The sequence below is a fragment of the Mobula hypostoma genome, chromosome 11 (assembly GCF_963921235.1).
Source record: "Mobula hypostoma chromosome 11, sMobHyp1.1, whole genome shotgun sequence".
Classification (NCBI taxonomy): Eukaryota; Metazoa; Chordata; class Chondrichthyes; order Myliobatiformes; family Myliobatidae; genus Mobula; species Mobula hypostoma.
In genome coordinates, this window is record NC_086107.1 from 65,521,473 (window position 1) to 65,533,024 (window position 11,552).

General features: G+C 44.9%; 1 long non-coding RNA gene across 1 annotated transcript; it reads left to right on the forward strand.

Annotated features, from left to right (window-relative positions):
* The first annotated feature begins 1,461 nt into the window (after window positions 1-1,461).
* On the forward strand, window positions 1,462-10,814 carry LOC134353801 (uncharacterized). The gene is made up of 3 exons (XR_010019686.1): window positions 1,462-1,545; window positions 8,089-8,319; window positions 9,910-10,814. It is a non-coding gene; the product is annotated as an uncharacterized LOC134353801 (long non-coding RNA).
* The last annotated feature ends 738 nt before the right edge of the window (window positions 10,815-11,552 follow it).

Genomic DNA, 11,552 nt, shown 5'->3' on the forward strand with positions numbered 1-11,552 from the left:
TGCTCTCCTCGTATACAGAAGAAACGACATTTCCCATATTCCGAGATTTGAGGTTTTTAGACTGGACTTTATATTGGTTTCCTTCCGTTTTTCAGTGTTTTCTTTCTTGTCGATAATTGGCAGGTAGGTGACCTATTAACTGTTTGTGTGTTGGGGGGGTTGGGGTTTGTTGCTCCTTGCTGTTCTTTTCTGTGAGTAAGGGGTCGGGGATTGTTATTGCGGCTGTTTTTGCTTCCGGTTTGGGGTCTGAGTTTTGTTTCTTTTGTTGTGCTGTATGGAGGGAGAAACATCAACACCCATGGTCTTCCTGTACTTAATGGCTAACTGGAGAAGACAAATATCAGAGTTGCATTGTACATGCATACTTTGATAGTAAAATGAACCTTCAAAGTTAAGCTAAGGCAAGACTAATTTATTTGAGGTTCATCTTGGGCTCTGCTCACACACACAAACACACAAAAACACACGTGCGTGCTCACACATTTCCCCACTCTCAAACAGGTACGCACACTTTGATTGCGGATCTCAGGATCCTGCCCAACATTATCGCCAACTGGATCAAGTCTGGGCAGGTGATCCACCCAGACCAAACCTGCACCCTAACTGGTAGGAAAATCTGTGATACCATCACCTCCATGTGGGGCAGGGGGTGAACTCTTGCTTGGGCCAGGAAAAAGCCCTTGGAAGAAATTCACACACATACATGATGGACATGATTTCCAGCAAGGGAGTGAATGAGGAATTGGATTCAATAGCTCCACACAGACAGAAGAAGTGCAGTCCAAATGAACAGGTAGTAAGTAGAAAGCCCCTGTCCCGCTTCACTCAGATCTGGAGTTATTGGAAAATGCAAATGCATTCATTGTATTTTCTATGTATTACAATATTTACTCAACAGTATTTACTCAAATCCACACATTGTATTTTCTATATTTACTATGTAACCACTGCTAGCTCAATAGAAGGTATTCACTATGTAGCCATGACTTTTGACCTGTTCACTATTAATTCATGAAGAGAACTAGAATGAAACCAAGTAGAAAGATAACGGTGGTGAGTAAGGTGATGAAATATGGGGCAGTATGTCAACCCAAGACTAATTAAGAAATAACTGTGGTTAGGGATGAGAGGACATATGGTCTAAAATGTAAACTAGGACATAATTAAGTTGGGGAGTAAAACAATAGTGGAAAGTCGAGAGCGGATATATTGATGATATGTAATCACAGGCCAACTGGATATGATAATGTAGCGAAGATAGGAAAATCGCTATAAAAAATGCTGTATACAAGCCTCGACGGGCAGTCAGCTACTAGCTTTCTGATTGTCTCAGCTTTGGTTTGCAAAATAAAGTTTAAAACGTCTTGACGAGTTTTCTGCGTCTCCTTGTCGTTTGTGAGAAACGAGAAACCACGACAAAATTGGCGTCACGAACAGGATCGGTTAGAGACCCACGAGGAAGGGAGCGGCAGATTGGGACGCTTCCCGGTCCCTCGGGGACCCTCACGGGGCTAACAGAATTAAGGGTGCACCCAAAGAAAAAAGGTAAGTGCTTTTTGCGATAATTCAGACTAAGAATTCTGTTGGTTTTGGGGGGTCTGGGGGACTCAGAAGTGTGAAGCAACTGCGGAAGGGTCTCTCCGATCCAAAGAATCTGGCAGAATTGGGGATAAAAGGAGGCCCAGAGGATTAATCAAGAGCACGGCAGTGGGGGTAAGTACAAATAAAGTAATAATAAGTCAAGTAAGAAAAATCCGTGTGGTGTTGGTAAGTCCCTGTGGATACCGCTTCGCACGAAACAAAGGTCTGAACAGGCAGGGAAGGAGAATTAAAAATCTTCGTGAATACCGCCTTAAGAAGTGTAAGGGTCTGCATAGGCGAGGTGTAAAAGGAAGAGGTTCTGTGGAAACCGCCCTAAGTAGGGGTCTGCACGGGCAGAACGTAATAAGAGATAAAGATAGTTTAATAGATAATTCAGACGCTGGTGAGATAAACCATAAGGCTAGGCATAGAAATAGAGTTAGAGAAATAGTATTATTAAATAGGCAAGTCGTGAGATTCTAAAAATACCATAATAGAAAAAGGAAAAAGAGAACAACATGACAGAGAAAGGAACAGCAGTAGAAATATTGAGCTGAAAATTCCCGGTGTGTCAAGGTAAGATCGCAGAAATTTCAGAAAAATGGGGAAAAAAGAACTAAAAAAACTGGTCACGAAATGGCCAAGAGAAGGAACGTTTGATGTAAGCTTATGTGAGGAAATGGAAGGGCTAATTAAAAATCACAAACCCAAAGATAAATCTAAGAAAAGAGAGAAAAAAAAGGAACAAGAAATGGAAGTGTTAAAACTCTTTAGGATGGAGGGACAAAGGTTAAGAAAGACGGGAAGTATATTAATAGTAAGTAAAAAAGACACTGAGGAACGAAACGAGCAGTCTGATAAAGGAAAAGGAAAAGCATAACAGGGAGCCGGCTTCGGCTCTATACCCAGACCTGAAAGACGTAGAAAAACCTCCTCCCTATTACGAGAGAAAAACCCTTAAGTAGTGTCCGATGATAACAGGAAGAGTGGATCTAAATGGAGAAATTAAAGTCTGGGATACCGAGGAGGAAAGAAAGAATCACGAAAAAGAGCAAGAGGAACTACGGAAGGTAATCGAAGAAGACAGGGCAAAGATAGAACAGGAGAAAAGGGAAATAGAAGAAGAGATCAAAGGGTTACAGGAATTAAAAACGAAAAGGGATGAAGAGAAATCTTTGTTATATGGGCACGGAACTGAACAGGCCAGAGCAGAAGGTAACTTGTTGGGAGAGCAAGAGTTAAGTAGCGAAAGAGAGGGTGCCTTGCAGGGGAAAAAGAGAGAGTGAAAAGGCAGATATTAGAAACAGAGGAAGAGATTAGGAAATTACAGCAGAGAATGAATTTCCAACGAGAGTTTGAGGATTTCTCATGGGCCAAAGCAAATGCTAGCTCAAGGCAGAAAGGAAGAACTCCACTGAGGAGGCCAAGGGAGAAAGGAAAACCCGGAAAGAATCATGTGGCAGTCAGTGAAAACGTGCTCAGAAACAGATGGGGAGTTAGGCGAGGAGGAAAGTCAGGAGATGTGGGAAAGGAAAGGGAGAATGATGCCATTGTTAGTATAAGGATTGGGACAAGTACAGCATATTCCTTGGGGATCCCAGGACCTGGAAGGGCTGAAAAACACCCTGCCCAGCCTATATGAGGATGCAGGGAAGTGGATTAGGGCCTTTGAGGAAGAAACCACGGGACGAATGTTGGCTATGGGAGATTTGAAGGCGCTGCTGATAAGGCTGATGGGAACCTCCAAACTACAAGAGCTGATGGAAGCGGCTGGCATACAGAATGCGGACAGCACACTGATTGACGGGGCCAGATTTGAAACAGTGAAGCAGAGGGTATGGGGGGCCCTCAGGGAGCTCTATCCACCCAAAATGGACCCCAAAGCCATGAAAGGGGATCCACTGGGAGACATTGAAAATCTAGCGGCCTACATAGAAAATCAGTTGAAAAGGTGGAGACTGGAAACTGAACAAGAGGTGGAAGGCAACCCATTTATGACCGTGATGTTCCGAAATACTGTTTTGGATGCGATGCCTCCCCAGGTTAAGTCTAAACTTGAGGAAGTGGTTGGACTGATGTCAATGACCCCACAGGAATTCAGGGATCACGTGGTCCATGCGGTCGAGAAATATTGAAAAGATAAATGAAAGTTGACTGAGCAGCAAGAAGTGCAAAGAAAGCTGATACAAATGCAGCTTGAAGAACTTAAAAAGAAGGAAAAAGGAAAAGGCAAGAAGTTGCTGCCAGCAGTGAAGGATTTGAGCACAGCCGTTGAAATGAATGAAATGCCATTATATGGAGGGACCGGTGGTGCTGTAAGACAGAACCCAGAAAACCCCATGCCAATAATAAACGTCTTTGGGGGAGCTTTTCCGCAAATGCCCTATCAGGGACAGGATAAAATTAAACAGCAGCACAGACAGGACTGGGAATCCCAAGGAGGGGAGCAGAGAGGTTATGGGCAGGAAGGGCCAGTAAGGAAACAAGGGAAAAGAGAGATACAGAGACTGTGCTGGGGATGTAACCAGCCAGGACACATGAGAAGGGACTGCCCACGTAAGCCATGCGGGAACCAATGAGATGGGAACCACAGTCTAGCCAAGAACCAGTCCCCGCAGGCCCGAGTGGACCCGTGAACCCCTATGCAAGACTTTAGGGGTGCCCAGAGAACCCAGGTGGGAAGGGACACTACCCAGTGATAACAAGGGAGGCAGAAGAGGAACCCATTGTTCAGGTTGTGTTAGAAGGGCAGCTGACACCAATGATGATAGGTACTGGAGCCACGTATATTTGCGTACAGCCGCAGTATGCCCTTCACCTTCCCATGTCAGGAAAATTTATTAAGACTGTAGGGTTCTTGGGAAAAACACAGTTGACACAATGTACAGCTCCAGTGAGATTAAGGATGGGCAGCAAAGGAATAGTTTTGCCAATATTAGTGTCGAAAGGAACTCCGATGAATTTGCTAGGCAGAGATGCCCTATTAAAACTAGAATTAAAATTAGAATGTACCAGAAGTGGGTGGAGTGTGGAAAGAGTAAATGCTCAATTACTAGTGCGGGAAGTCAAGAAAGCTAATGTCTTTTGGATAGGAGACATAGAAGATCAGATCTGGGAAACTTGGGAAAAATGGAAAAAGGGCATGCAGGCTGTATTGCCCCAGGCTGTAGCGCCCAAATCCGAGTTACATTGCACAGTGATTTTTGACGAAACTTAGAACAAAGAGTTAGGGGAGAGATGGTACAAGGAGGCAGGCAACCGGCAGCACCTAACAGGAGAAGCTATAATAATTGGGAGATTGGGAGACAAGGGGCAGCCCTGCAAGTCAGGTGGAATACCTTCTTGGAAAAATGGTACAGGATACCGGAAGCTGAGCCCCACATAACGCTGCTGGTAAATGAGGGACATCAGTCTAAAGACCTAGGACCCTTAGTAAAGCACGCTGGAACTGTAGTGGTATGGAGGAAAATTATGCCACAGGTGTAGGTATCGGGAGACAACAACTATTTTAAAATAGAGGTAGATATAGATATAGCAGGAACAACAAAGGAGGTCGAAGTAACTCCCCAACCACACCTGACATTATTGGGTAAGGAGGAAGGCCAGCAGAGAGATGACAGCTGGATAGGTTACCATCTATTCTGTGGTCACAACATGACACGGATGTAGGGAGAATAAGAACAGCCAGTCCATTAGAAATAAAGCTGAAAAAGGGAGTAGTTCCACCCAGGAGACCATAATATCCCTTCAGACCAGAGGCAGAAGAGGGAATAGCGCCAACGATACAGGGGCTACTGGAGGCAGGAGTACTTAAAAGGATAGACAGCCCATGTAATACCCCGCTGTTACCTGTCCTTAAAGCGGATAAATCTAAATGGAGACTGGTGCATGACTTGCGAGCGGTGAATGAGGTAGTGGAGAACTGGCCAGCGGTAGTTCCAACCCACACACGCTCTTGACTAATGTTCCACCAGAGGCAGACTATTTTTCAGTGATTGATTTGTGTTCGGCTTTTTTCAGCGTTCCCCTGGCAGATCAGTGTCAGTACCTATTTGCATTTACATACAGAGACAACCAGTATACCTACACTAGAATGCCGCAAGGATTTAAACATTCACCACATGTATTTAATCAAGTGTTAAAGGCGGACCTAGAGGGCATATCGTTGGAAAGTACATTGATACAGTATGTGGATGATTTGTTGACTTGCTCCGAAAGTGAGGGACAGTGTGAACAGGATACCATAACCCTTTTAGAGAGACTGGCACATGGAGGGCATAAAGTATCTAGAAAGAAGCTGCAATTTTGCAAGCAACAGGTAGAATACCTAGGTAGAGTGATGTCCAAGGGAGCGAAGGCGATAGCGCCGGATCAAATTGAGGCTATAACTAAAGCTCCCAAGCCCCAGACAGTGGGCAGATGATGATGTTTCTGGGATTGACAGGATATAGTTCAGATTGGATTGGGGAATATGCTGAAATTGTAACGCCACTAAGGAAAATAATGAAGGAAGTAGGACATGCAAGCTTGAGGAGTAGTCTACAATGGAATGAGGAGGCGGAAGTGCTTTCAATACTATAAAGCAGGAATTGCAGTCAGCCCCAGCATTAGCTTTGCCTGACTACGAGAAGGCCTTTCATCTGTACGTACCCAACCGACAGGAAGGTTATGCCACGGCAGCTGTAATGCAGGAGACTGGCACAGATAAAGCAAAGCAACCGATAGCATACTACAGTGTGAAGGTGGATGAGGTGGCTCAGGGGTACCCACCTTGTTACCAGGGATTGGTGGCACTATACTATGCATATGAAAAGGCATCATCCATAACCATGGGCTATCCTGTGATTCTGTACACACACCACAAGGTAGCGGAATTACTGGAAAGAGGGAAATTCGTGTTGACACCAACCAGGATAGCAGCATATCAGATGCTACTGACATTTCCAGATATAACTATACAGAGATGCACCACCAGTAACATAGCTGATTATGTCCCTTTAGGGTATAAAGGAGAACCCCATGATTGTGTAGGGAAAACAATGACGTTCGCTAAATTGTGAGCAGATTTACGATCAGAACCATCAGAGGACGAAGATAAAAAAGTCCTGTTCGTAGATGGCTCTTGTTACAGGGATCACGATGGGAATCACGCAGGGTTCTCAGTAGTGCAACAGGATCAGGCAGACTTCAAGCTCATCAGAATAGAGGCTTGCCCCCAACCGTGCTCCGCCCAGCTAGCGGAAATCAGAGCTTTGACGGCAGCGTGTGAAATGATGGAAGGAGAGAAAGTAGATATCTATACAGATTCAGCATATGCTTACGGAGTGTGTCATTTGTTTGGGGCAGTGTGGAAACAGAGAGGTTTTAAAAAGAGCAATGGAGATCCCATACAGCACTGTCAGCAGATTTTAGATCTAATAAAAGCACTGATGAAACCTAAAGCACTGGCTATAGTAAAATGCCAGGCACATAAAAAAGGAAACGATGTAGTAACAAAGGGAAATCAAGCTGCAGATGAAGCAGCCAGGAAAGCGTCTGGGTGTACATCCGCTGTTATCGCACCCCAGGTAATGCTAGAGCTGGAACCTATGGTAGAGGACCTAATTGAAATACAGGGAAAGGCAACTCTGGCAGAACAAACACTGTGGAGACGAAGCAGGGCCAAGCAGAACCCAGAAGGTCTATGGACCACGGAAGATGACCTACTGATAGCTCCCACCCCTTTACTGACTATCCTGATCTCAGAAGCACATGGGATGGATCAATGTGCAAGGGGGGAAGTAATAAGGAAAATAAAAAAGGATGGATTTTGGTCACCTTATTTACAGGCTTCAGTAGACCATGTATTGTCACAGTGCGAGGTATGCGCGCAGAATAATGTTCAGAAAGGAATTACAACCCCAATAGGTCATATACCCGTACCTGAAGGGCCATTTAAACACCTAGTGATTGACTATGTAGACATGATAAAAACAGTAAGAGGGAAAAGATACATGTTGGTGGTAATCGACAGATTCAGCAGATGGTAGAGGCGGTACCCTCGAAAGATCAAGGGGCAGGAAAAGTGGTGAAATTCCTGACAAACAAAGTGATCCCAAGGTTTGGGATACTGACAGAAATTAGCTCAGATACTGGTTCAGCTTTCATCCAAAAAGTGGTCAAGTTAGTACTGCAAGCACTGAGAATAAAACAGAGATTTGGATGTGTGTATCACCCTCAGTCGCAGGGTATGGTGGAAAGAATTAACGGGACCTTAAAAACCAAACTAAACAAAATCTGTGCAGATACTAAACTCAACTGGGTCGATGCACCACCATTAGCGTTAATGAGTTACCGCATGCAGACTAATCGGATGACGTGTCTAACACCGCATGAGATGCTAACCGGAAGGCCCATGCCAGTGCCCCAGTGGAGAGGACCATATAAAGGGCTTAGTTTGGAACAATTGGAATTGGAATTAAAACAATACATGCAGCAACTATGATACGTAAGTCTATTTATGCACAGGAAAAACAGAAAGAGCCAGAGATCGATCAAGGGGAAGGACCAATCAAGCCAGGTGATCAGGTCTATGTGCCAGCGTTTCGAAGAAAGTGAAACAAACCCAGAAGGAAAGGGCCCTTTACAGTGACCAAAGCATCACCCACCGCAGTTCCAGTGGAAGGACACTCCACCTGGTATCATCTCAGTCACTGCACTAGAGCAATCCCGCAGGTACAGTCAGGTGGGCCACCCGAGGTAAGTGGTGAAGAGGATCAAACAGTAGGGGACAGACAAGAGCAACAAGAAGCTGACACTGAACCGCAGGAACTTGACCAAGTAATAAGGGAAATTTTTGGTCCTGAGGACAGGCCCGAAGACCCTAAGGATGGGGTTATGGATGGTAGCACTCTTTCAGATAATGGGGACGACTTGGGGGGCGACCAGTCCCGCCCCCCGAGATGATACATTCAGATACTCTTGTGCAGATTTGGAGACCATTAATTTGGCAGATGTGGCATGGGACTGTTAGGACCCCACAAACGGAGCACAACGGTTACCTCCGTACCATGGTACCAGAACATGTGGTACCAATGGGCAAATTATACAGCAGGGATGATGAAGAGACAGAATTGTTATCTATGCTGAAGGGCAAGTCCAGTTCAACACGTAGCCCCCATGCCTTATAACTCCTCCACCTGCACGCAATGGCAAAAGGAGCGGAGGGGGCAATGTGCGCGGCAGTGTCCAAGTGTAGTCAAGACCTGCAGCATGGGAATTTGTAGCAGGATGGATCCTTGTTATCAGAAATGTATTGATAACACACCGATGTGCCCTTATTGTTGTATGTTATACCAGGCTTCCTCGCAGTTTGATCAAAACAAGCTTGCCTCTAACTGTAATTACAGCAGACTGTGGGCTATAAATAAAAGAAGCCAGACACCCACTTTGGGAAAGCTTAAAATGCAGGAACATTTGAGTTATGAATGCTTCACACGGACTGGTGACCTCTCGGTTGGGCATTTCAGCGGCAACTGTGTTAATTTTTGGGATGTAACCCCAGGCCGAAGATACCAGACAGGTACCCCTCTGCCCGAGGGTGCACTGAACTCCCAGACCATCCCGTTAGCAGATACCTGGTGGCTGTGTGGACAGGAGGGAGGTCTCAGATCCATGCTTCCCCTTAATTGGGCGGGTACATGTACGCGTGTTATGCTGATTCAAGAAGTTGTAGTATCCCCTGAAATACAGTTTGACACCTCGAGGCAACAGACACTAAAACAGAGGAAGAGAAAATATGAGCCCGACCTGACGATTCGGATCAACAGTATAAGACAGCCGAGGGGTATACCTAACGAGCTTAAGGCAAGAAATGAGATTGCTGCGGGCTGGGAAGCATTTATACCTATAATAGGGATTAGCAAAAATGTTGAATGGATAAATTATATATATTATAATCAACAGAGATTCGTTAACTACACCGATGATGCACTAGAGGCTTTGGGGAAGCAGCTAGATGCAACCAGTAGAGTGGCGTAGCAAAATAGACAGGTACTAGACTGGCTATTGGCAGAGAAAGGAGGGGTTTGTGTAATATTTGGGGAACAGTGCTGTACTTTTATACCGAATACCACTAGTCTGGAGGGATCATTTACCAGAGCAATGAATCAACTGAAAAATCTAAGAAAGGAAGTTAAACAAAATGCAGGGTTTGGATACCAGTTCTTTGACTGGTTAAATAGTAAACTAGGAGGATGGGGAGTATGGCTGACCAAGATTACAGTAACCATCGGTATTGTGTTACTAAGCTGTGCGGTCATTCTGTGCTGTTTTCTTCCATGCCTCAAGTCGCTTGTAGTGCGTGCTGCAATGAAACGGTTTCCGATGCTCCTGGAAATTGTTGGGTCGAGCCCTATGGAGAAAGAAGCATCGATGATGTATTCGTACAGTCTACGAGACATGCAAGATGAACAGGAGAGAGATGAAATATGTGGGGATTAGACTGTGAAGGCTTCTGAGTCTTTTTCCCTGTCTCAGATACGAAGGGACGGGTTTTTGGCTCAGTGGCCTAGGCAGGTAGGGAGAGAACACTTTGAGTCTTAAGCGCAGGAAACTATAGTTTAACCCAAATTTGGGAGTAAATGCGGGGCTTTATTTGAGCCTTTGTGCATAGACTCTCAGTCCTCTCTCTCTCTGTATAAGACCCTGTGGGTCTCAAAGGGAAGATTATATTGGAAAATGCAAATGCATGCATTGTATTTTCTATGTATTACAATATTTACTCAACAGTGTTTACTCAAATGCACACATTGTATCTTCTATATTTACTATGTAACCACTGCTAGCTCAATAGAAGGTATTCACTATGTAGCCATGACTTTTGACCTGTTCACTATTAATTCATGAAGGGAACTAGAATGAAACCAAGCAGAAAGAAAACGGTGGTGAGTAAGGTGATGAAATATGTGGCAGTATGTCAATGCAAGACTAATTAAGAAATAACTGTGGTTAGGGATGAGAGGACATATGGTCTAAAATGTAAACTAGGACATAATTAAGTTGGGGAGTAAATCAATAGTGGAAAGTCGAGAGCGGATATATTGATGATATGTAATCACAGGCCGACTGGGTATGATAATGTAGCTAAGATAGGAAAATTGCTATAAAAATGCTGTATACAAGCCTCGACGGGCAGTCAGCTACTAGCTTTCTGATTGTCTCAGCTTTGATTTGTAAATTAAAGTTTAAAACATCTTGACGAGTTTTCTGCGTCTCCTTGTCGTTTGTGAGAAGCGAGAAACCATGACAGAGTCAGGTGAGGACATCCTTGCCCTCCATCTTGTTGCTGTGTTGGATCAAGTCCTGCACCTCACCTACTAGGAGGGAAAAGGACATAAGAGGGGTGATGATGCCAGGGAGTGTGAGCACTCAGAACAAAGCCACCCTGGACAGGGACAACGTCACCATATTTTGTATGGACCTACAGTTTATCCACAGATAGATCACATCTGCAACAGTCCTCAGGAGCCAAAGCCAACCATAGCAAGGGTGAGGCCACGTTCTATGACGAATAATCCTATTGATCCCCTGTTCCCTTAACAGTGAAGTCTAACTACATGAGGGCGCTGGGAGTCTGTTTCAGAGAAGCTGGGATATGCAACATGAAGTGGCTGGAGGAGGTCACCAAGGTGAGACAGCGATTAGGACTGTGGAAACAGCACTCCTTCTCCGTGGCACTGGGTGGAGTGCTTTTGGTGCTTCTGCACATACCCCACTCCTGCACTGAAGCAGATAGCAGAGCCAGCTTCCATTTCATCTGGAAATCCATCGTCCGTCAAGTAGAGATTTACAGAGAATGGAGGGCAACCAGTTTCCAACGTAACCCTTGTTTGGATGGCCACCTTGGTGTGTGGCTCAATCAGGTAATGTGTAGAATTAAAGTACTCAAAATCTAGTGCTGAGGTTCTACCCATTCCTGGTGTTGTGAAGGA